The sequence below is a fragment of the Hibiscus syriacus genome, unplaced genomic scaffold, assembly GCF_006381635.1.
Source record: "Hibiscus syriacus cultivar Baekdansim isolate YM2019G1 unplaced genomic scaffold, ASM638163v2 tig00111463_pilon, whole genome shotgun sequence".
NCBI classification, from domain to species: domain Eukaryota; kingdom Viridiplantae; phylum Streptophyta; class Magnoliopsida; order Malvales; family Malvaceae; genus Hibiscus; species Hibiscus syriacus.
Genome location: NW_024063098.1, coordinates 597,648 through 623,745, shown reverse-complemented (window position 1 = coordinate 623,745; position 26,098 = coordinate 597,648).

The window sequence follows — 26,098 nt, the reverse complement described above, 5'->3', positions numbered from 1 at the left end:
AAATAAGAAATTTTTGGTAATGATAGACTAAGGGAGTTAAGGAACACCTGTTATAGTCAATTTCACACTAGCACTCAAGAATTCCATTTTTAGACTGATATTTCTGCACTACCTTTGTTAGAGAAGCCTACGAAGCTTAAACAAGAAGAACATTTCAGAGGATCGAAATAGAAGGTCTAGTAATTGATAATGCTAGTTGCGTCATTTTGTTTGCATCCAATTAAAATGCCAAGCCAAGAAAAAGGTATGTTGCAATGACCAAAAAATGACCTTTTTTGGCTAAAACCTTAGAAAATAGGAGGCTAACCTAAAGCCAACTCATCCATTTGAACATTTTTCAAAGAGCTATAACACTAAAAGCATGAAAGAGTTATTAATTCTTTTGATATTCTTCAAAATCATGTTTATGATTTGATTCGATTGCGAGCCTGAATTAAGGAGCAATGTTTTACACAATTCTTCCCTCTTAAAATAAGAGAATGGAAAAAAAAAACATTTTCAAACAGTACAATCTCAAATATGAAAGGTCCTTAAAGCAAAAACCCGAGAAGAAAATGGGGCAAGGTCAATTCCGAGAACAGGACTGACAGATAAAATAATGCTCCATACAGAAGATAAAATAGCACCAATCCATGTTGCATGCATCTTAAGCATACTTATGAGCATCACATTTATCATTTTTTAGCATAAATAATCTTTTGTAGCTTTTAGAGTCAAGTTTCAACTTCAAGAAGAAATATACTCGATTCAAAAACACTTTCAAAAATTGATGGTGGTTGTTTAACTAAGTATCAAGGAGCTACACCTCAACCAATTTGACTTATTGAAAAACCGACAGATCTCAGAATCAACTATAGACAGGTTCGAAAGTTGATTCAAATGAATCCAGTACAGTATAACTCAAGGCGAGAAGGGTTATCTGTCAACCAAGACCTTCGAGTTTGATTACACCCAGCTCAAAGGCATATCAAATTTACAGCATAGCTCAAGGCGAGAAGGGTTATCTGTCAACCAAGACCTTCGAGTTCGATTACACTCAGCTCAAAGTAACATGATATTTACAGCATAGCTCAATGTGAGAATGGTTATATGTCAATAAAAGACCTTTGAGTTCGATTACATTCAGCTCAAAGGCTTATCTAGTACAACATAACTCAAGGTAAGAAGTATTATCTATCAACCAAGACCTTCGAGTTCAGTTACACTTAGCTCAAAGACACATCAAATTTACAGCATAGCTTAAGGCGATAAGGGCTATCTGTCAACAAAAGGCCTTCGAGTTCGGATACACTCAGCTCAAAGGCATATCAAATTTACAGCATAACACAAGGCAAGAAGGATTATCTGTCAACTAAGACCATTGAGTTCGATTACACTCAGCTCAAAGGAACATTAACTTTACAGCGTAGCTCAAGGCGAGAAGGGATATCTGTTAACAAAAGACATTCAAGTTCGAAAAGGCATATCAAATTTATAGCATAACTCAAAGCGAGAAGGGTTATCTGTCAACCAAGAACTTCGAGTTTGATTACACTCAATTCAAAGGCACATTAAATTTATAGCATAGCTCAAGGGAGAAGGGCAATCTGTTAGCAAAAGACCTTCGAGTTTGATTACATTCAGCTCAAAGGCATATCCAATTTACAGCATAACTCAAGGCGAGAAGGGTTATCTGTCAACCAAGACCTTCGAGTTTGATTACACTTAGCTCAAAGGCACATCAAATTTACAACATAGCTCAAGGTGAGAAGGGCTATCTGTCAACCAAAACCTTCGAGTTTGATTACATTCAGCTCAAGGACATATCAAATTTACAGCATAGCTCAAGGCGAGAACGGCTATCTATCAACAAAGACTACGAGTTCGATTACATTCAGCTCAAAGGCATATCGAATTTACAACATAGCTCAAGGCGAGAAGGGCTATCTGGTAACTAAGACCTTCGAGTTTGAGTACACTCAACTCAAAGGCATATCAAATTTATAGCATAACTCAAGGCGAGAAGGGTTATCTGTCCATAAAGACCTTCAAGTTTGATTACATTCAGCTCAAAGACATATTAAATTTACAGCATAACTTAAGGTGAGAAGGGCTATCTATCAACAAATACCTTTGAGTTCGATTCCATTTAGCTCAAGAACATACTAAATTTACAGCTTAGCTTAAGTCGAGAAAAACTATCTATCAACAAGGAACTGTCAAGTTCGATTCCATTCAACTCGATGACACATCAACCACATGGTAGAATCGAGAAACTACTTTATGGTTGAAGTCGAGGTTTTCAAGTCAAGAAGAAGATCTGGGTCAATCTCTCAGTTTAGTACAACATAACTCAAGGCGAGAAGGGTTATCGGTCAATGAAAAATTTCAAGTTTGATTCCATTCAACTCGATGACGTATCAACTACTTTCCAACTAAAGTTTAAACCGAGGACTTTAAGTCGAGGAGAAGATATGGGTTAGCTATTCTTTTATGATAAGAAACCATTTTCCAGCAGCATAACTTAAGTCGAGAAAATCTATCTGTCAATGAAGATTTTTGAGTTCGGTTTCGTTCAGCTCGAGGGCCTATAAACCACATAGTAGAGTTGAGGAACTACTTTGTAGTCAAATTTTCAACCCAAGGTCTTTAAACCGAGAATAATATCAAGATTGATTACAATTTGGGAACAAGAAGCCAAGTTCCGATTCAAGTTCTGAATTACGATTTCAATTTCATATCATTTCATCGGACTTCAACTCTACGACAGAGGATATTTGATAAGATGGGAATTGATCCCTACAATAGATGATGTTAAATTTGGCGATGCATTCATGTTGGATGAAAAGTGTCTTTTAATCTTTGCCCTATTCCCGTTACACAACTACGGGAAAAGAGGGACAGCTGTAGACACACTATTATGTCCAAGGCCAACCCACAACACGAGCAGACTGTTGGGAAAATGGAGGACTCTTGGAGAGTCCTCATTTCAGCGGCCACCACCCGAGAAATCTGGCATACAACCAAGTAAAAAAAAGATTAGTATTCTAGTTTAAATAGGATTCTAATCTTCCTGAAAGAGGGTTTCTTAAGCCTATATATTCGTGCAACATATCCACGCAAAAAAAAAACACATACGAAAATGCACAGGAAAAAAGAGGAGGAGAGGAGCTCGATCAAAACCTACTAAGAGAGAAGAGAAAATCTTAGACTGAGAAAGCAAATAGAATAAGGAGAAATTAAGGAGAACCCCAAAACCTACCTCTTGATTCAAATCAATAGAAAACCATTCTTGAAAATCTGACCGGTCTGAAGCACGTCTATCACAAAAAGTCAATATACTTCGATTTTGTCCCAATATGACAAGTAGATCATCAAAAATCGAAGGTAAATTTCTTGTGTTTTCTTCCTCCCTTGCGCAAAATAGCTTGACAGTTGGGAAGAGTAAGCTTGGTTATAAAATAATACCTTACCAAGCCTGTTTGACATCTATGACATGTGCCTTCATTTAATTTTTGGGGTTAATCATTCTTTGGTCCCTATCCTTATAATATCACCCGTGTTTTCAAGCCTTCAAGGGGATGATATCCCTTTTAGTCCTCCTAGGTTTGTATTTGGTTATTTTGCTTCGAAGTGAAATGGAATATTCCTTATTCAAACCTTTTATGTTTTTATTTTTATGTTATAGTCACCATATATATGTGTGTGTTATAATATTTTGTATTTGTTTTTGATATTTTATTACCTTAAACTTGTTTTTTTCTTTTATTTTATATTTTTAATTATTATTATTTCTTTTTATTTCATATTTGTTTTATTTTACTAGTTTTTAAATTTAACTTTTTTTACCTTTGATTTATTTAATATTTTTTTTATTTTTCTTTGATTTATTAATTATTATTTATTTATTTAAATTTACTAGTTTTATTTATTTATTTATTTTTAAATTTCTTGTGATTTATTATTATTATTATTTTTTACTTTTTTATTTTTATTTACTTTTTTATGTTTTTTTATTTTTCTTATAACATTTTGACTTTTTTAAAATAATTCCAACTGATCAAAGGTAAGCAGTTCAAATCGGGTTTTTAAATTTAAATTTAATTTTTTTTTTTTCGCGATTTAGGCAACCAACAAATTAATTGGTACCAAAAGGGCAGTACAAGGGTGTTAATCCTTCCTTGACTGTAATCGACTCCTGAACTCGACGCATTTCTCGTAAAACACAGATCAGGTAAGATGGTGTCTGATTCACCTAAATGTTTTTAAAATGATCGGTGATGACTCTAACCCATTATTTCAAGTCGAAACCCAATTTCGGGCCCAATTGAAACACGGCTGCTAAATGTTAACTTATAAGGTACAGTAAATCTCAGACTCAACTTTCCTTTGCGTTCGAACCATAATAGTGTTTTTCCAAGGTGATAATTTAATAAATATTTTTATCACAGTCCTGGTATTCAATCTCTTTTCTTTTCAAGTATGCGTAAGACTTTTATCGATCAATAACTATATTGAGAGTATCTTAAATGATCATTTCCCATTACAAGGTCTATTGTAACTTGTTCCTACTCCCAATAAGGTATAGAAATCGGTTACAATAATTTAGAAGGCACTTGATGCTTTACTTTAACTCACTTACATGTCAGCCATTTAGAAACAAGCTTGATGATAACTCTTTTCATACCTGCTTCTAAACTATTTCCTCAATAATATAAACATTCATCATACTTAACCTTAAAGTCTTTAGTTTCTCTTTTTTTTATGCTTGTTCTATCTTTGACAATATAGACGATTTTCATATTTTTTCTGAAGATCCTTTATTCGATCTAGCAACATATGCTTTAAATTTAATTCAACAATCAAAACACCATCTTTCTTTAAAGACAATCACATATTCAAAACTCTAAGAATATAAATGTCTTTTGGCTTTATCGTATCGGCCACCGCATTAGCCTTTTCCTATTTGCAGTTGATAAGCACGTCATCATTCTTTAAGGAATTCAATCCACTTCCTTTATTCACTCCTTTGAGTCAACAAATACTTTTTGTAATACCCCAAAATTAGGAAAAGTTCAAGGATGTAAGTGGTAATTTTCCCAAAAAGAATTTTTATTCCGTTAATGGATTTGGTTAGTGAACAAATTGTAAATTTTGAAAGTTAAGTAACAAAAGTATAAAGTTTGGAAAAGTTTAGGGACTAAAATGTATTTTTTAAAATTATGTAATATGTCCTTGTAAATGAGTAGTTTACCCCCAAGAATGATGTATCTATGGGAATCATATTTTTTGTATGAATTTGTTATTAAAAGTTATAAAGTAATAAAGTCCAGTAAAAATTCAGTAAATCGGATCAAATAGAAATTATGGAAATATTTGAAGGATGCTAAATTAGGTTTAAAAATATTATTTCCACATTTTAAAATGATGAAAAATAATATGGAACATTGGATTTGAGGATTTAATTACATGTTTAATTTGGACCGTTGGATTAAAGTGGCAAGATTGTAATTTTTGGAAAAAGGCAAGGGCATATCGTTAAAGTAAGATTTTGTTTGTTCATCTTTTCTTTAGGAAGATGATAAGGTTGAGGTGTCTTGGTTTGATGGTAATTATGAAGTTTTATTAAGGGTAAATTGGTAATTTAGCATTTAGTGAATTTTTAATTTATTAATTTATAAAGAAAGATGTAGAATTATCAAGGATATTTCTTCATTTTCACTAGCATGGATGTGAGCTCCTCCCAAAGATTGAGAGCTTGAAATCAAGATCAAGCAATATCAAAGCTAAGGAAAAGCTTAAGGATGGAATGTGAAATCCTAAAGGAAGTTTGCAAGCTAAGGACACCAGGTGAGTGCAATTTAATTTGTACTTATGTTATCGAACAAATATTGGATTGCGATGAGCCAGTGGCGGAGTTACTATTGTAAGAAGTGACTCCTAAAACGTTATTTTATTTATGCTGCATGCATATATGTGCATTTGGTGAGTTAATAGAATTAGTGAACAAGTGTAAAAATTCAAATTGGTGAAACCTGATTTGAATTTAAGTTTTGGACAGTAAGTTTAGAAAATCATAATAACTTAAAAAAGAATGATTAGAGCATTTAACGGTATATAACAAACAGAAACCAATTTCGAGGTGTATAAAAAATATATGAATTTTTAACCAAGGATAGGTCAGAAAATGGGGTAGAAGATTATGCTAAAAATAGATTTTGTCGGTCAACCTTGAAAATTCACCATAAATTGTACAAATTGAACAAGAAGGTGTTATTTATATGGATATATTCGTATTTGAGTCTAGTTTCCCATTTCTATAAACAAAATAATTTTTAAAGGTGTATATTAATACAAAATAATATTTCTTTAAAGGTAGTGTAAACTGCAAGAGTATGAAATTATGCCAAATTTTGGGATTTAACCAAATTAGAAGCAAATGATATAGTTAAATCTTAGTGAGGCTTATAATTTGACTTGCACGTAATGTCAAAATGAGTGCAATGCACGCATAACTTTATACATGGTTGTTTTATACATCATTGGGTATGACTTACGATAAGTCTACCTTGTTTATGTTGACATGATATTTATGTCATTTATCATTTATTTGACATATTCTAAATATGTCAAGGGTTGAATATAAAATGCATTGATCACTGATCGTTACATATGATGTTATCATGAACATTTATGATATTTATCATGAATGATATTTCAGGTATGAACTGTCCAATGTTAAATGGAAATGATATACTTTGCCATGGATGGATCAAATAAAAGTATACTATATGCCCAAGTATGTTATTGAGGGTCAGTGGTATTAATGGCATGCCATAGAGTATAGCAACTGCATATTAGGTAGCACTAGAGTGTCTAGAGAAGGCACATAGTGCAGGTCTTAAAGTGTCTAGCAAAGAAATGGTACAAAACACTATGGTGTACAAGGTGAGTTAAGCCCGACCTCAGCACTGCGGTGCATTATTAGGTGAGCAAAGCTCGACCTCGGCACTATTGTGCAATATTTGACTCTTATATCGGGGTCCTCATACATTTATACTTTGGGCTATGGTTTATTGGTTAATAAATGGTAAACATTCAAATAAGCTTACGAGCTTCTAGGATAAATGGCAAGTATATTGGTAAGAAACTTGATATCCGGTTATATCATCTTAATATATGGTAACATGGTTGGAATACACGTAAAGTGATCATATGACATTGAATATGGTTATTCATTTAAATTTATTTATTGTATTGCTTTAAATATTATGATTGTGTCACTAAGTGTATACTTAGCGTGTGATGATTTTCACGCATAGGGAAAATGGAAGAAAAGGAGTAAGGAGCTGAGCTTGGAATAAATCACCAAGGAAATATTTACAGGTAATAATGATGACATCCTACTGGGTTCTAAAAGTCTTAGTTGGAATGTATACGAGAATGAAATGTCTGAAATTTCTTAATGAAGTAAGTTTTAAATATAATTAATAGTATGGATAAATATTATGATTTGCTCTGAATATTTATTTTATAATAATAGTTCAAGTTTTAAAACAAATATTTTAAATATAATTAAATAAATGTTTTGAATTTCTAATGTGACATCTGTAACTCGTATTGGTTCACGTATGCGGGTTATGGGTGTTACATTTATTGGTATCAGAGCTATAGGTTTAGTTAGTTCTAGGACTAAACCGAGCTTGTTTTGTGTTAATAAATGTATACATGCCACTAGGATGTCATTGTTACCGATTTGGTGATTGTAAGGTTCCAAGGGTTTGAAGAATATGATCGAGCAGGAGGTACAAAAATAAGCTAATAGTGATAGTAATGTTGTTAACCATCATCCTCTTGTTTAGTCTAAATAAAATGATGCTTTGGCACAATAGGAAGTGCCAATGTTGGATTACAAAAAACCCTCATTTATACATAAGTAGAGTATTGAGGAAAGAATAAAACATTATGCTACAATTGATCCTAAGTGTTGTGTGTACGCCTAACACTTTAGACTAGAAGGCTAGGGTGAGTAGTATTTGTAATCAGTAATTATCTAGTAAGGATTCAAAGTGTTGAGTTTTAATAGACTTGATAGAATTACCTTTCAAAGGTAATTTTTGAAATGGATTGATTTCCCCTAGCATGTCATGATGAATTATCGCTTAAAGCGATTGATTTTAAATAAGTTAAAAAGTTTCAAAATATTAATGGTCGGGAAAGAGGGTAAACATGTTCCCTATTGGAAATTTGGTAGTAACAATTATGAGTTATTGCTACTAGTTTGTTAAACCTTCGTAGTAAAGGAGGTGAATATTCAAACTTTCTTAGTTAAGTTGGAAGTTATTCCAACTGTTCGAGGGTATCTAAATGTCTAGCTACAGAAGTTACCTGGATTACCTCTAGATTGAGATGTAGAAAGTAAAATAGTGGTGTTTCCCAGTATTATATTTATTTATATAGTCGTATCAAATGGCTTCAACTGAGCTCAGAGAATTAAAGTAAAGTTAGTAGAATGGTTAAAACCAGGAATTTACCAGACTAACTGTGTCATCTAGTACGCACTAGTGTTATTGTGAAGAAGAAAACAAGTCTATGAAATTATATAAAGATTATCGTCTATTAAACAACGTAATAAAGAAGAAAAAGTGTGACACCCATAACCCGTATAATTATACCTATACATATTATAGATGTCACCCGAATTTCTAAAACCATTTCCAATTTCAAAAACAATTTAAAATTTATTATCTTAAAATGGTAAATGATATTATATAAATATCATATCATATGAATTTTGTTTCATTATAACAAATTTAATTCAAAAGTTTTTATGAATAGTGAATATTGAACAGTTGAGGAATCGGTTCCTGTAACAGGGGAATCGGTACCCGTTAAACAATCTAGATTTTTTTTTAAAATGTGGGCACTGTTTATTGCTACAGTAACTTCCAAAATTACATAAAAATTAACCTTTCATCACTATAAAAATTTCCAAAATTTATTCAACAAAACAAATAGAAGATTATTAATTACATGCCATTATCTAAGTCAAAGTCCATCATAGGATGTCTTATAGATATTGCAATATACTCCTCGATGCTTGATTCACTTTGAACTCTTTATTCCATTACTGGCTTTTTACCTACGCGTGAAAATCATCACACGCTAAGTATAAACTTAGTGAGGCAATTAAAACAATATACAGTGCAATACAATTCATGCATGAATTTCAATGTCAATTTCAAAATGCCATAAAATCATGTACCATCATATTCAATATTTTTTCCATTATAAAATAACATAAAATTTCTTATCAATATAATTTCCATTTATCCCATAAGCTTGTAAGCTTATTTTACCAATATACTTACCATTTATTCCATAAGCTCGTAAGCTTATTTTACTAATATACTTACCATTTAATCACATAAGCTCGTAGGCTTATTTTACCAATATACTTACCATTTAATCCATAAGCTCGTAAGTTTATTTTACCAATATATTTTCATTAATCCATAAGCGCATAAGCTTATTTGTATGTTTACCATTTATTAAGAAATAAACCGTATACCATAGCCCATAGCCCAATATAAAACCCTGAGGACCCTGAGTATTCGAGTAAAATACCTGCACCATAGTGCTAAACCTGCATTAAGCTTACGCTATAGTGCTAATCCGGACATGATACATTAGGTCGTATCCACCTTCCTGCACTTAGTGCCCTTTCACACTCTAGTGCTATTATAAACATGCAGCTGCTATACTCTATGGCATGCCAACTATACCCTGTCCCTCAATGACTTACTTGGGCATATAGTCTATTTTATTCGATTCATCCATATCAAAGTATACCATCATAATTTAACATTGAGCAGTTTATACCCAAATTAACATTTATGGTAAAATATTACATTTTCCATAATCAATGCATTATAATTTCATACTATGGCATATCAATGTCATGTCAATTTATAGAAATATGACATATATCATGTCGACTTATCGCAAGTCTTCCTGATGATGTATAAAACATCCATATATAATTGCATGCATGTATTGCACTCACCTTGACACTTTATAATTTCCAACATATGTGCCTCACTATTGTCCATAATAACCCTTTCCTTTTATACTCGAATTGCTTTGAACATCGAGTAAATCACGATCTGTACAAAATATAGATTCATACCTATATATATGTTAGTATTGTACTAACATAAACATATTTCCAAAATAAATTCCATAATCATACTTCAAACTATTCACCACCAACTACTTTAACTCTTATTAATTGTTTTTAATATTGGAACCATCTTTTTCAATTTACACAAAATGGTCTTCACCATTTTATCACTAAGATTCTTAATACCAAAAATTCCAGTATTGTATTTATTTCCATTCAAATGCTTTTACAAAAGCATAATTATATTTAAGTACCCCAACTATGAAAATGTTGTACTTAAATCACCAATCTTTCTAAACTTCCCAAAATAATCATATTTCACATATAACACTCATTTCAATTCCCAAACAACCATTTCCAGCATAGTACATCAATTATATAACGCTTACACAACAACCCACCAATTTTCCAGAATTCAGACAACTCGCACTACCTTTAAAGAATCAGTATTCTGTATTGATATACACACTAGAATTTAATTCTGTTTATTCCGTTGAAAAGTAGACTCAAATACAAATCTATCCATATCAAGAAATTCTTCTAATTCATTTTGTACAATTTATGGTGAATTTTCAAAGTTGATCAACAGAATCTGTTTTGCAGAATCTGCTGTCCGATTTTTCTGATCTTTCATTGGTTAAAAATTCAAATCTTTTTGTATACACCTTGAAATTGATCCCAGTTTGTTTTAAACAAAACAAAATCGATATATGAACACAAATATATAAAAATAACCTCGAAATTATTTTTATATAATTTATGGTGAATTTTCAAACCCACAGTAAAATTCAAAATATAAATTGTTTTCTTTAACGTCATCCTTAGGTTCTTCATCAAATTCTTACAACCAATTCCTTAAAATCACTTAACTCTTCATAACCCATAAAACACAATAAATCAACATCCCCTTCATCAACTCAAGATGAACTTGAACAACCTACAAGATTATCATGCAATATTGGTACCAAATGATAGCGTTATTCGCATATAACAATTTTCTATTTTCAGCATACTCAAAATCCTAAGGAAATTGCTTGAAAATTGAATTGAAGTTTTGTCTTACCTTTGAAGAAGCCCACGTCTGGTTGGAGAAGAAGATGAACAAATTTGGATGAAATGTGGGAAACATCTCATCTTAATTTAAATTTCATTCCACTTTAAATGAATATAATATTCATTTAGTTGAGATAAGACCAAATCATCCTTAATGAATCTTCTTGTTCACCATAAAACTAAGTCATCTGATCCTTATCATATTACAGTCAAATATGAATTATTTTGACTTTTATTTCGAAATTCCCGCGTTTTAGTCACTAAATTCCACTGTTTCGATTAAATCTAAAAATTGCACATATCCATACCAATTTCTCTGATCTAAAATATTAAAATAATATTTCCAACCAATTTATAACATCCTTCCAATTTTTTGTAAAATTCCAATTCTATCTGAAATACCGATTTCCTTACCGGCTTTAACCCTTTCTAGTTTTTCTTTACCAAAAATTCCAAATCTAAAAATATGATTTATATAAAACTCCACTCTCAAGAGTAAACCTCCTATTTATGGAAATAAAATTCTTTTTCAGAAATTATCACTTCATTCCCTAAACTTTTTCCCAATTTTCTACTTTGACTATCAAACTTTCAAAATTTTCATTTTTGGTCATTGATTGTCTAAATTTTTGGGATATTACAATTCTCCCCTCCTTAAATAAAATCTATCCTCGAATTTTAAGACTTTATATGAAAACCTTAACTCCCCTTTTATAAGGATTGCACTTTCCATTGTATAAGCATCGACACATGAAAAACATTATGAACTTTGTCTAACTCTGGAGGTAATGCTAACTGGTAAGCCATATGTTCGACTCTCTTTAAGATCTCATAAGGTCCAATGAATCTTGGACTAAGTTTTCCTTTGCGCACAAAATACAATATTTTTTCCAAGGTGATGCTTTAAGAAAAACTTTATCGCCTTCTTGAAATTCATTCTCTTTTTGCTTCATACTTGCATAAGAATTCTGCCGATCAGATGCCATCTTGAGATTATCTTCACTTTATCCTCAACCTCTTTCAATAAATCAGGGCCAACAAGATTATGATCTTTTAACTCGAACCAATTTAATGGTGTTCGGCATTTTCTCCCATATAAAGCTTCGTATGGAGCCATCTTGATGCTCAATTGATAACTATTGTTGTACGCAAATTCTGTAAAAGCAAAATACGTTTCCCATGATCCCTTGAGCTCAATCACACATGCCCTAAGCATATCTTCTAATTTCTAAATAGTATGCTCTGACTGACCATCTGTCTACGGATGAAAGGTCGTACTAAAATTCAATCGAGTACTCAAAGCTTTATGCAAAGAATTCCAAAATCGTGAAGTAAACTTTTAATCCCTATCGGATATGATCGATACTGGCACTCCATGTAGCTGAACTATCTTCTTCATATACGACCTTGCATATTTATCTAATGCATAATCCATTTGCACTGAAATGAAATATGTCGACCTAGTTAATCGGTCGACTATTACCCAAATGGAATCCTTCTTATTTGATGTCAAAGGTAGCCCTATAAAAAAATATATAGTGACTCTTCCCACTTCCACTCTAGAATAGAAATCGGTTGCAACGATCCTGAAGGCACTTGGTGTTCAGCTTTTACTTGTTGACATGTTAAACATGTAACAACAAACTCAGTAATGGCTCTTTTCATACCTGGTGACAAAAATCGACTCTTTACATCCTGATACATCTTGCTCCCACTTGGATGCATAGTCAGTGGACTAAAATATGCCTCAAAAAGAATACATTTCTTCAACTCATCATCATGTGGAATACAAATTCTTCCTCGGTAATACATATATCCATCAGACTTGACTTTAAAGTCTTTAATCTCACCTATTTCCACAAGTGCAATATTTTCCAAGCATCTCCCGTCTTTCCTTTGTAGCTCTTTTATTCGATCTAGAAGCATTAGCTTTATCTTTAATTTGACCAACAATGCGTCATTTTCTTTCAACAATAATAGCACATCCATAGCTCGCAAAGCTGCAAAAGTTTTCTGACTAAGTGCATCTGCTATAACATTTTCCCTCTCTAGATGATAATCAATGATCAAATCATAGTCCTTTAAAAGTTCTATCCATTCTTCTGTCTCAAGTTTAGCTCCTTTTGAGTCAAAAGATACTTCATACTCTTATGATCCGTGTAGATGAAGTATCGCTCACCATACAAATAATGGTACCAAATATTTAGAGAAAAAACCACCGCTACTAACTCAAGATCATGAGTGGGATAATTTCTCTCGTGCGAATTTAGTTTTCAGGAAGCATACGCTGCCACCTTACGTTCTTGCATAAGTACATAGCTCAAACCCTTATGAGATGCATCACTATACACCATATACTCTTTGCCAGACTTTGGTTGTACCAACACTGGTGGTTCGGTTAAAATCTTCTTTAGAGATTCAAAACTCTCTTGACACTTTTCAGTCCATGTAAATGAAACATCCTTTCTCAAGAGCTTGGTCAATGGATAAGCAATCATCGAAAAGTTTTTTACAAACCTTCGATAATAACCAGCAAGTCCCAAGATGCTTCAAACTCTTTGGAGGTTTACACTCCACTATTTCCTTAACCTTCTTAGGATCAACTCTTACGCCTTCTGCCAAACTCACGTGACCAAGAGAAGCAACTTTTGACAGCCAAAACCCATACTTTGATAGCTTGGCATATAAATTTTTACCTTAAAGTATCTCAAGTATAGTACAGAGATGAGCACCATTCTCTATCTTTGTCTTCGAGTATACGAATTGTCATCAATAAATACCACCACAAACTATCCAAGTAAGGTTGAAATACTCGTTTCATCAAATCCATGAATGTTACCGAGCATTTGTCAAACAAGACGGCATTACTACGAACTCGTAGTGCCCATACCATGTTGTGAAAGCTATTTTTGGAATATATTCATCTTTAATCTTTAACTGGTGATATCCCGATCGAAGATCAATTTTAGAGAAAACTACTACTCCTTTAAGATGATCAAACAAGTCATCAATCCTCAGAAGAGGATACTTGTTCTTGATAGTCACCTTTTTAATTGTCGATAATATATATAATTGCATTGATCCATCTTTCTTTTTCACGAACAACACCGGTGCACCCCAAGGTGAAATACTCGGTCTAAAATCCTCGATCTAGCAGCTCTTGCAATTGGGCCTTTAATTCCCTTACTCTGTCAGAGCCATTCGATAATGAGCTTTCGAAATAGGGTCAGAATCTAGAAATACGTCAATACCAAATTCCACCTCTCTATTTACCTCTTCAGGAAACACCTCTGGATACTCTCGTACTGTTGGAATGTCTTCCAACTTAACTTCGATAGTTCTTGTATCCAACATATTCGCTAAACATTAATTTCTTAGCAGTAAAAGCTGAAATGAAATTAGATAAGGGATTTACCCTTTCTCCAACAAATATTATCTCTAAACCCTTTAAATCCTTTAAAACAATCTCTTTAAATGACATTTTACCCAACCGTAGTAGGAAGATAGCCAATCCAGGCTTAAGATTATATCAAATTCCTCAAAAGGCAATTCTAGTAGGTTTGCAGGAAATTATACTCCCTGAATTTTTATCGAAAACTCATTATAAATCCGAATAATCTTCGCACTATAGCCCATCAGATTGATTGCCACAATATTGCTAGAAATATGTTCTAAAGAAATTCCCCTATCTCTAACCATCATTGCACTAATATAAGAGTAAGTAGAACCAGGATCTATCAACACAAAAATATGTTCATCAAATAGATAAAATGTATATGTGATAATCTCAGAAGCATTTTTCATCATCGGTCTTGTTGTGATAAACTCGTGCATTAGTCTTTCTTTCACAATTAGATGCCACCTCATACGTTCCTGATTTGCTACCCTTTTTACTTCCACCTCGTTGCGGTGCTGCTACTGACTGATCTAGATAAAGTTCTGGACATTTATTTCTATAAAGTCCATCTTGCTTGCAATGATAACATTTCTCTCAATAAGTCGGCATTGACAGAAATGATTCTTTTCAAATAACTCACATTCTAGTTTAGGAAGAAATCTCAAACCTTTAGTATCTGATGAAGCTGTCTGTGTCTGTGTGGACTTTTCTCTAGAAAATCCTTTTCTACCAGTGGATGCTGATGAAACATAATTTTTCTGTTGATGACCTTTGTTGCGCTTAAAAAATGGTGCAGAGTAGGAATTTCCAAACCTTTTGTTTGTCTAAGCTGTTTTTGACTCCAGATCATCAAGGTCAATTTTTTCCATAGCTTTAGCCTTGTTGACTGCTTCTTGAAAAGCATTAAAATGATGAGAAACCATAATTCTCTTATACTGAGGATCCAATCCAGATATAAACCTATCAATTATAGATTTCTTCATCGGAAGAAACTCCAAAGCAAAACGACTCAACTTGTGGAACTCACATTCATATTCATAAAATGTTCTACCAGACTGCTTCAAATTCAGAAACTGTTGCATTATTTCACAGAAGAATACGTCCCCAATATATTTCTCCTTGAATTCCCTTAGAAAACATTCCTATGTGATATGCTCAGGGGAAACTCGTGCAGCCAGTGTATTCTACTACACACTGGCTTGCTCCATTAGTAGAGACAAACCCTTCCAACTTTCCCTAATCGTTACAAGAAATCCTACTCAGCATGTTCTTAAGATCATTCAACCAGAAATAAGCAAACATTGGATCAATGTCTGTATCGCCTCGAAATTTAGTGTTCTCATCTTCCTCAGTCCTTTTGGGAATGGCACTAGTGTTCAATGATTGATAATGTTGCCCAGAGCTTGTAAGAACAACCCTCGATCTTAAATAGGAAGATCCTGTTGGCTTATATTAGATGTCTCTACATTCGGCTGAGAATTAGGTGGATTCTGGTTCACCTCATTACTCCCACTTTGTGCAGGAGTAACATGCTTGACTGCTCTACTAGACTCTTGATGATCTGAATCTGAATACAGTCAAAATGATCTTACATTAGTAAAGAGTAACTTTACTCACTAATAAACATCATCATAGTATATATACAACTATTAGTAAACTTTTGACATCCTAGTGGGATGTGTAAAATCTTAATATAAACTTTTTCCATATCCAGAAATGACTAAACTTGTAGCTATGATACCAATAAATATAACACCTAAAACCCGTATAATTATACCAATATAGATTATAGATATCACATGAATTTCTTAAAACATTTCCCAGTTCCAAAAGTAATTTACAAATTTATTTTCTTAAAATGGTAATTGATAATATAAAAATATTATCTCAAGTAAAATTATCACATGATATTTAAAGCATATATATGTTTATTAAATATGTCTACTCAAAATAATAATACTGGTTCAAGTTATCCATATTTAAAATAGCATAAAATGATTCAGTTTATCCATTACAAACCAGTTTTGAAATTAGTTAAACATAGCTAATAGGATATTTGTAAGTACATGCCACTAAACTAAATCAAAATTAGGAAGTCTTACTAATATTGTAATATATTCCTTGATGCTTGAAGTTGCTCTGTACTCTTTACTTCTAATCCTGGTTTTTACCTATGCATGAAAATCATCACACGCTAAGTGTATACTTAGCGAGGCAATTAAAAACAATAAACTGTACAATACAAATAATGCATGAAATTTAATATCATTTTCAAATGCCAAAATCAAAAGGATATAATATAAATAAAATAATTTTTATCAACAACTATTGCCCACAATTCTCAATCCATGAGGAACCTAGTACATGAGTTAAATATTGCACAATAGTGCTGAGGTCGAGCTATGTTCACCTAATAATGCACCGTAGTGGTGAGGTCGAGCTTTGCCCACCTTACTTGTACTGTGTGTCTTTATTAAACACTCTAACACTACTTAAATTTTGCAGCTGCTAGACTCTATGACATGCCATTAATACCACTAAACCTCAATAATATACTTGGGCATCTAGTCATGAATTAAATTATCCATGGCAACGTATAACCATGAAATAAACATTAGGCTAGTTCATACCCAAAATAACATCCATGTCAAAATGTCATGCTAATAAGACAAGGTAAACTTGTCTTAAGTCTTCCTGATGATGTATAAAACATCTATGTACAATGTCATGCATGTATTACACTCACCTTGACACTTTACATCTATCAAAAGATGTACCTCACTGTGTTCCACACTAGATCATTTTATATTTGATTTGCTTCGATCACAAAATAATCACAATACGTACACAATCACAAATTGATATCGATACATATCTTAATATTGTACTAACATAAACACATCTCCAAAAAAAATCCATAATATACTTGAAACTTATTTTCTACCAAAATACATAACAATTATAAATCCTTTTAAAATTGGAACCAATTTTTCCAATTTACACAAAATGGTCCTACACCATTTTATCACTTAAATTTTTAATACCAAAATTCCAGCATTTAAATTATTACCATGCAAGTACTTTTATAAAGGAAAAATTACATTTAAGCACCCTAACTATATGAATATTGCACTTAAATCACCAAACTTTTCAAACTTCCAAAATGGTCATATTTCACATCTTATAACTCATTTCAATTCCAAAACAGTAATTTCCAGCATAGTACATAAACTATTAGACAATTACATAACCATTCACAACTTTTCTAAAATTACTGAATTGGTCCCCCAACTTTTGAAAAATTACAAAATGGTCTCAAAATTTTTCTATGGCTTATAGAATACATCCTACATCATTTCCAGCCCTTACATAATTTTTCCATAATTTTCTCACTTAAACATGCCATAGCCGAAAGCTTTATACCCTTAAAACTAGGTTTTCATGATTTTGCTCGATTTTAATTCGAGTCAAGCATGAAATCAACTTCCAATCAACCTTACAACATCTCTACAATCAAATCCCTAATCAATTTTCATCAAACAAAAAGTTCTACAATTTCATATTTTGGCCAAAAATACAAATCAACGGAGTAAGGAGTATAGCATACATCACTTTTGTGGATCACACCTACTCCTAGTATCAGTATAACATCTATCGATGCCTTGATATATCTAGTTGGCATGTATATTATTTGTGTGCTTTGTTGGATCTTATATTCCAATTATATAACTTGTTTGTAGTATAAAATAATAATGTCATAATATGGATATGGTTAGGTATAATTAGTATTTTGAATAAATAGTATATACTAAATCGTATTTTAAATGCTATTTGGGTGAATTTTAAATTAGGTAGTTTTTAGGAAATTTTGCATATTATATGAAATAATGCTAAACTTCCATATTGCTTCCTGAAATCATATTTGAATTAGAGGTCGAAATATTATATTTTGATTTTACGTGATTAAATAGTTTTTTATAACTATTAAATTTGGCAAGTTTAAAAAGAAACAAAATATTATCGGACTTCAAATGTAGTTTATTATGTAAATATTATGTGACATCTCTGACTTGTATTCAGGGAAAATATAGGTAGGGGTGTTACATTTATTGGTATTAAAGCTTAGGTTTAGTTGATTCTAGGGTTAAATCGAGTTTGGTTTTAAGTGAAAAGTGTGTAGATGCCACTATAATGTCCATGTTACTGATTTGTTATGGTTATGTGATTTGATTATTGATGTTTCTCCTTACATTTTTTCAAAATGTGTCTGTCATAGATGTTAAAAACTGAAGGTTTGTGTCGTTTGACCGATCAAGAGTTCCGGAGGGAAGTGCTAGTGGGAGCAAAGAGGTGAATCATGAACCTCCCGCTCAATTTGAACAGCAATGAGCACCGACACAGTAGCAAGTACTAGTGCAGGAACAAGAAAAGTTCTTTCAAACATTAGATACTAGATTGGCACGATATCATTCACCTCTACCTCCACCTACTCCTTATGATCCCCATATGTCAATTGTTAAGCAGTTACAAAGTGTGGAAGCTCATGAATTCAAATGAAAATTGGATGAAGGTCTAATGGTAGTGAATTTATGGTTAAGTGATGTGAAAGTTATCTTGGACAGATTTCATTACTCAGATTCAGAGAAATTGGATGGAGCGGTGTCATTTCTACGAGGTCAAGCCTATATATGATGCATAAATGTTACAATACACGTTCCTCCAAAGTAGGTGATTTGTCATTTCTTCGTGGAGGAATTCAAAAATAAATATTGGAGCCAGTTTATTAGGAAAATGAAGCAAGAATTCCTCAATTTTAAGCAAGGTAACCAAATTGTTTATGAATATGAGTGCGAGTTAAATAAGCTGAGCCAATTTGCAGCAGAGTTAAATTCAAGTGAAAAGGAATGTTATTAGTGGCTTATTGAAGGCTTACATATGAGACTGAAAAAGTTTAAGTTCGTGTTAAATCTACCTACATTTCAAGAGGTAGTTAATAGAGCTAAAGCTTTGGAAATAACATAGAATGAAAATGGACAATGTAAAGAGTTCATACAACAAAAATATCGGGAGCATCTTTAGTTTTATTTTTGTCTAAATAAGGTTGAAGTTCTACTTCCTGACATAAGAATAGATATGGGTCTTGTACTTTCACTCATAAAGGATCTAATGCTGGGAAAGCTGGACAATCTCTGTCAGCGACTGCCAGTGCAAGAAGGGCACCCTAGAGTCAGCCTCTGTAATTTCAGATGTGCAACAAGTTTCATGGTGGAGAATGTAGAGCTGTCAGGGGAGCTTGTTTTAAATATGAAGTCACTAGTCAATTTATATGAAATTATCCTTTGATGGTAGAGAAAGGACAATTGAGACTAAAGATCAGCTGCTACGTCCCAAGGGAAAAGGAAAGCTAAATCTAGAGGACCATTAAAATATACTTCCCAGCTAGTGATAACTCCGTAAAAAGACTCAATTTCCAGTCTTTTCACTTAAGTTATTACTCGTCTAAACAAACTATGCACAACATTTTAGTTGCATATAGGTTATGTTAGCTTGTGGTGGATAAGTTTTGTTTAGGAAAGATTTATTTGGTTTGGCCGATGCTACTGAGGAGAAAGGATTGTTTGGATTGTGTTTGTGTAGGAAGATTACATAGGAAGAATATTTTAGTCATGACAACGTAACTTTGCAAAGGCCAATAGAACAAATAATAACGTGAGGAGCAGATTTATCTCACCGAGGCAAGGTTTATCTGAAGAAGTCTGAAGTAGGTGTGACAAAACCGCCTTTGTCACACGCCAGCTGGATGGCTTACTTCACGTGCAAGCAAGCCTAAATTATTCTGACAGCCACCAGTTGTCTTTCCTTTTTTAAGTATGTGCATTTAATAACGGCTATTCAAGGAAACTCGAAAAGCATGCAAAGCCCTAGGAGATCTTTCCTTATAAATAACAAGCCATAGTTGCCAAAGAAAGGAGGTAAGGAAGAAGAGAGAAGAACTTTACTCAAGGCGTGAGCGAGCAAATGTAGTGCTTTCTCACTGTTTCCTAACCAACCTTCCTTGGTGTCCTTTATAGCCGGACTATAGCAGAGTGGTGATCAGTCTCGAGAGAGGCTGATCACCAAGACATGCGCAGAGCTGATCAAATTATCGCGACAGAGCCACCGGTTTTGGGAGTCATTCTTCTTTTGTTCTTAAACTCTTTATCTATTTGGGGTATTAAACGTTGAAACTTGAATGATTTTTAATAGAACCATGACTATCTTACTTGGTGTTAAACTTTATTTTGCATGAACAATATTTTTATGCTTTATGAATGATGAATTGTTTTGCTTATGATGTTTTGCTCATTGTTTAAATATTTTACCTTACGCTATAAGAGCATCGATAAATTACCTGGGGTTTTGGTAAAACATGCCTTGGCAATATAAGAGCATTGAGAGATAGCCTTTTTTCTAGATAGTGATTCTTAAATTCGAGAGAGTTAAGATAGATCCACATGAGCAATGAATGAATCCGAGATGGTGAATTTTAACTTGTCTACCTTAGAGATAAGGAGTGAGTTTCAAATGACTAAAAGGGATAGATGCTAGAGTAGGATAGACAACGCCTATAGTTAACACTGAGGAGTATTGCCATAGCAACCGTCTAAGAATACCTAGTAATCTTGTCGGGCAGCTTTAGCAAGTCATAATTTTGCCTACATATTTAAACCAACAATTGTTTTATTTTATTCCAGTATTCTGCCTACATATTTTGCCACAACCAAACTTTTTTGCACCAATATATTACTTCTTGTTTTATTAATATCAATCCTTAAGTTGACAACTTAGTAGGAATTAGTTTGCGACACTAGTTCTAGTTGTGGTGAAAATAAATTTCCAATCCAATCCCTGTGGAGACGATACTCACTCACTACTATATTACTTGCATCGATTGCGTATACTTGCACATATTTACTTTTGTAATGCCCCAAAAATTTATTTAAGGATTAAATTAAAAAGATTTAAAAATACGAGGATTTATTAAATTAAATAATGAAAGATGAGGATGAATAGGATTCATAGCTTAAACTAAATTGTAAGAGAGGATGATTAAAAGGATATTTTGGTCATTTGAATTAAATTGAATTTAATATTAAATTAGCGAGGAATTAAGATAAGAGATAAGATAAAGAGGGGAATAGGAAGTCAACCCTTTCATCTTCTTCTCTTCTTGCAGTGGAAAACTCTCCTCTTTAGCTCAAAGGCAAGTTTTCGATTTAATGGTTATTTCCTTTGATTTTTGATGGGGATTGAAGCTTTCTATACTATGGAATCTAAATGAAGGTTTAAATGAGATTAAAACTAAGTTATTGATGAGATATTAGAGATTAAAGATAATGGGTTTTTGAGTGACAAGATGAAATATGAAGGTTTATGGATGTTTTATGGTAGATTTGACTTGTCATCAAATTAATTAAAAAATATGAAGTGTTAGAATTGGATTTAGAACATGTTGAAAATTGGGTATGATTCTTGAATCTCATGTAGAAGATAAGATTTTAAGGTTATGGATGTGGTAAATGCGTATAAATGAGTTTAAATTAAGGTATTTGAGTTAAGGGTATGAAAGGGGTTTAAATATGGAGCATTTAAGCTGGAATAAAGTAAATTTTGTGCTCAAAATGTAAATTCTGGGCAAGGTGCATCGATGCATAAGTAGTGTACCGATGCACACTTAAATAAATAAACATCGAATGCACTGAGTGTATCGATGCACAGGTAGTGTATCGATACACTCCCTTAAGATGAAAACATCGAATGCAGACAGTGCATCAATGCGTAGGCTGTGTACCAATGCATCAGTGAGAGGATGCATCGATACACTATAAAATGTATCGATACATACATCAAATAAATGAATGAAAATAGCCTTTCTTTTAGTTTAAGAAATTAAATATTTTAATATACTAATAAGTGATATTGAATGTGTCTTTAATGAATGCTTGAGTAGATCGAAATCAAGTTCCCGAGTATAGCAAAACGAAAGGCAAAGACAAAGTAGATGAGTAATCAGAATTGCGTATTGGAAATAATAGCAAGGCGAACCAGGTGAGTGCATTTAATTATGTATGTACACGTGATAATAGTTAAAATAGCATAATCTATTGATGTATGTATAGTGATGCACGATTAAATTTTTATGAGTTTTATGCATGTTTGGAGAAGTCACTGTAGTAATACTGTAGCAGTGCATCGATACACATTTTTTATTCAACATTTTGAGCATTGATGAACTGTTCACAGTACTGTAGCAGTTCATCGGTACATTATTCACTGTTTTTAAGAGAATAAATTTGTTATAACGAAGAATAATGCATATGATATGATATTATCATAATATCATTAACCATTTTTAAGAGAATAAATTTGTACGGATTTTTATATAGTAAACTGTTTCAAAAGTGATGGGACATATGTATCTTGTATACATAAAGGTATACGGGAGATAGGTGTTACAACTTGCCTTAGCATATACATTTACAAATGATCAAGTTCTTGGCGCCGTTGCTGGGGATTGGCAACTGATGAAAGTTTTAGCCATAACAAGTTATTTTTGTGTCACCTTATATTTATTTAGTCTAACATAGTTTATTATTTTCTTTTGTAGGTTTTTATTATTGTATGACCTTGAGATCTGATGGTAAGCCACAATATGGGAGATCTATGACCTGATGCAGCCATCAATCTTCAAGTTACAAGGCCAAGAGCGATACGAGATCATTTGAACCCAATTCTTAATAACCTCAATCCGGGCATAGTAGCACTTGAAATACAAGCCACTCATTTCGAACTTAAACCGGTGATGTTTAACATGCTAAACTCTATTGGACAATTTGTTGGTTCACCCAATGAGGATGTTAGGCAGCATATTCGTTATTTCCTTGAAGTATGTGATTCGTTTCGACAATAAGGAGTACATGAAGATGTGCTTAAATTGAAACTTTTCCTTTACTCCCTATGCGATAGAGCAAGAGCCTGGCTCAACGGAGTTCATTCCAGCTCAATGGAGTCATGGGCAGTTTTATGCAAGAGTTTCTTACTCTGATATAATTCGCCCAATATGAATACACAGCTTGGCAATGACATTGCAAGTTTTTGCCAAGGAGATGATTAATCAATGTACGAATGTTGGGATATATACAAAAGTCTACTTCGCAAATGTGTTAACCATGGGTTTCACGATTAGACGTAAGTGGTGATGTTTTACAATGGAGTTAATGCACCAACCCGAATGGTGCTAGATGCCTCAGCAAATGGCACCTTACTAGACAAATCACCCAAGGAAGCTTTTGACATCCTCGATAGGATAATAAATAATGATTATCAATTTCCATATACAAGATTGGGAACAAGCAGAAAAACATCCGGAGCATATGAATTAGATGGTAAGGATTCAGTAGCCGCTGAACTTTATGCCATAACTAATATGTTGAAAAATTTGCAACATCCTAATGAGGTAAGAGAAGTTAAGGTGACCAATAACACATGCATATTTTGTCACGGCAACCATCATGAGAGTGAATGTCTGGAAAACCATGAGTTAACCAATTTTTTGGGCAACTACAATCTGAGAAATAATAACCAAAATTCAAACACGTACAATCCTGGTTGGAGACATCACCAAAATTTTTCATGGAGTAAACAAGGGAACAACAATAATCATGCAGCAAATTACAAGCCACAGCAAAATAATTCTGACCATCAACATTTTCAGAATCAGCATCATCAACAGCCTTGGCAAAACAATAAAGGTATAACTTCTTCCTATAATACTAACTCCAATACTAACTCATTGGATTTATCATTGCAGGAATTTATGGACTCGGCGAAAGATTTCATGGCCTCCATAAAGACCTTGATGCATGAACATTCTACAACAATTAAAAATCAAGGAAATTTGTTACAAAGCCAAGCAACACTTTTGCAAAGCCATAGCTCATCTCTAAGAGCATTGGAGAATCAAGTGGGACAAATTGCTACAATATTACATTCTCGCCCACAAAAAATCTCCCTAGTGATACTGAAATCACTAAACATCATGGGAAAGAGCAAAGTAATGTACTTAGATTAAAGAGTGGAAAATAGGTCAACTAAGTTGACAAGTTTAGGGGAGAACACCCAAATAGTTTTCGCCATGGTATAACACAATCAGAGGATCGAGCTGAAAGGTTTAAACAAACAGAAGCGCATGAAGAGAAGGAAATAACCGAAGGCTTAGAAAAACATCGCTCAAACAATGAGAAATTCATGGCCAGGGCCAGCGATTCTTCAGCATCAACAATAGACAACGTGACACCTCCACCACCGTTCCCTCAACGATTGAAGAAGAATGATGAGGACATCCAGTTCAAAATATTTGTTGATGTTCTGGATCAGTTGTGTATTAATGTGCCCTTACTTGAAGCCATCGAATAAATGCCTTCCTATGCCAAGTTTCTTAAAGACATTGTTACAAAGAAACAGAAGGTAGAACGTGTTGCCACGGTAACAGAAATATGTTCGGTAGTAAGCAAACTCCCACTAAAACAAAAAGACCCTATAAACTTTATAATATCATGCTCAATTGGTAATGACTTTATAGGACAAGCCCTTGTTGATATGGGATCAAGTGTAAACTTGATACCAAAGTCTATATTTATGAAACTAGAATTATATCACGTCTGTCCAACCTCAGTCATCCTACAACTGGCCGATTGGTCTTATCTGCGGCCCGAGGGCAGAATAGAAGATGTCATAGTGAAGGTGGATAAATTTGTATTTCCAGTGGATTTTCACTTTTTGGATTGTGAAGCCGATCAAAACGCCCTGATCATTCTGGGACGACCCTTCTTAGCTACTGGAAGAATACTAATAGATTGTGAAAAGGGAGAGTTCATAATCCGAGTAGGAGAGAAAACGTCACCATCAATGTATTCAACTCCATGAAATATGTGGACGATTCAGAGGAATTCCAATGCATTAGAGAAGTATAGGAAAAGACAATCCTTGGACGAAGTGAATCTTTAAGACTCGAAGAATATAGCACTTTGTACCATGATCCTACAATCGAGATGCACAGATAAGACATTTGTGGCTCAGGCAAATTAATTTCAGAAGACGATTCTGAAAATTATGGCCCTTACAACAGAAATCTGAACAATGAGCGCCCTGAAAATGACACCGATGCAGGATACAGAGGGAATACAAAGGATCAACCAAGGCTTCTTCATAATATGTTAGGTATGAGATTCAAACCCTTAGATTTTGATGAAGTTAAGTCTCAAGAATCATCCTTACAACATGCACCAAAATTGGAACTTAAAACTTTGCCATCACATTTGAAGTATGCATATCTAGGAGATGATGAAACCTTACCACTAATAATTTCTGCCAACCTAACCTTTGAACAGGAGAATAGTTGTTGAATGTTTTGTCACAGCACATGAAAGCTACCGGATGGATAATGG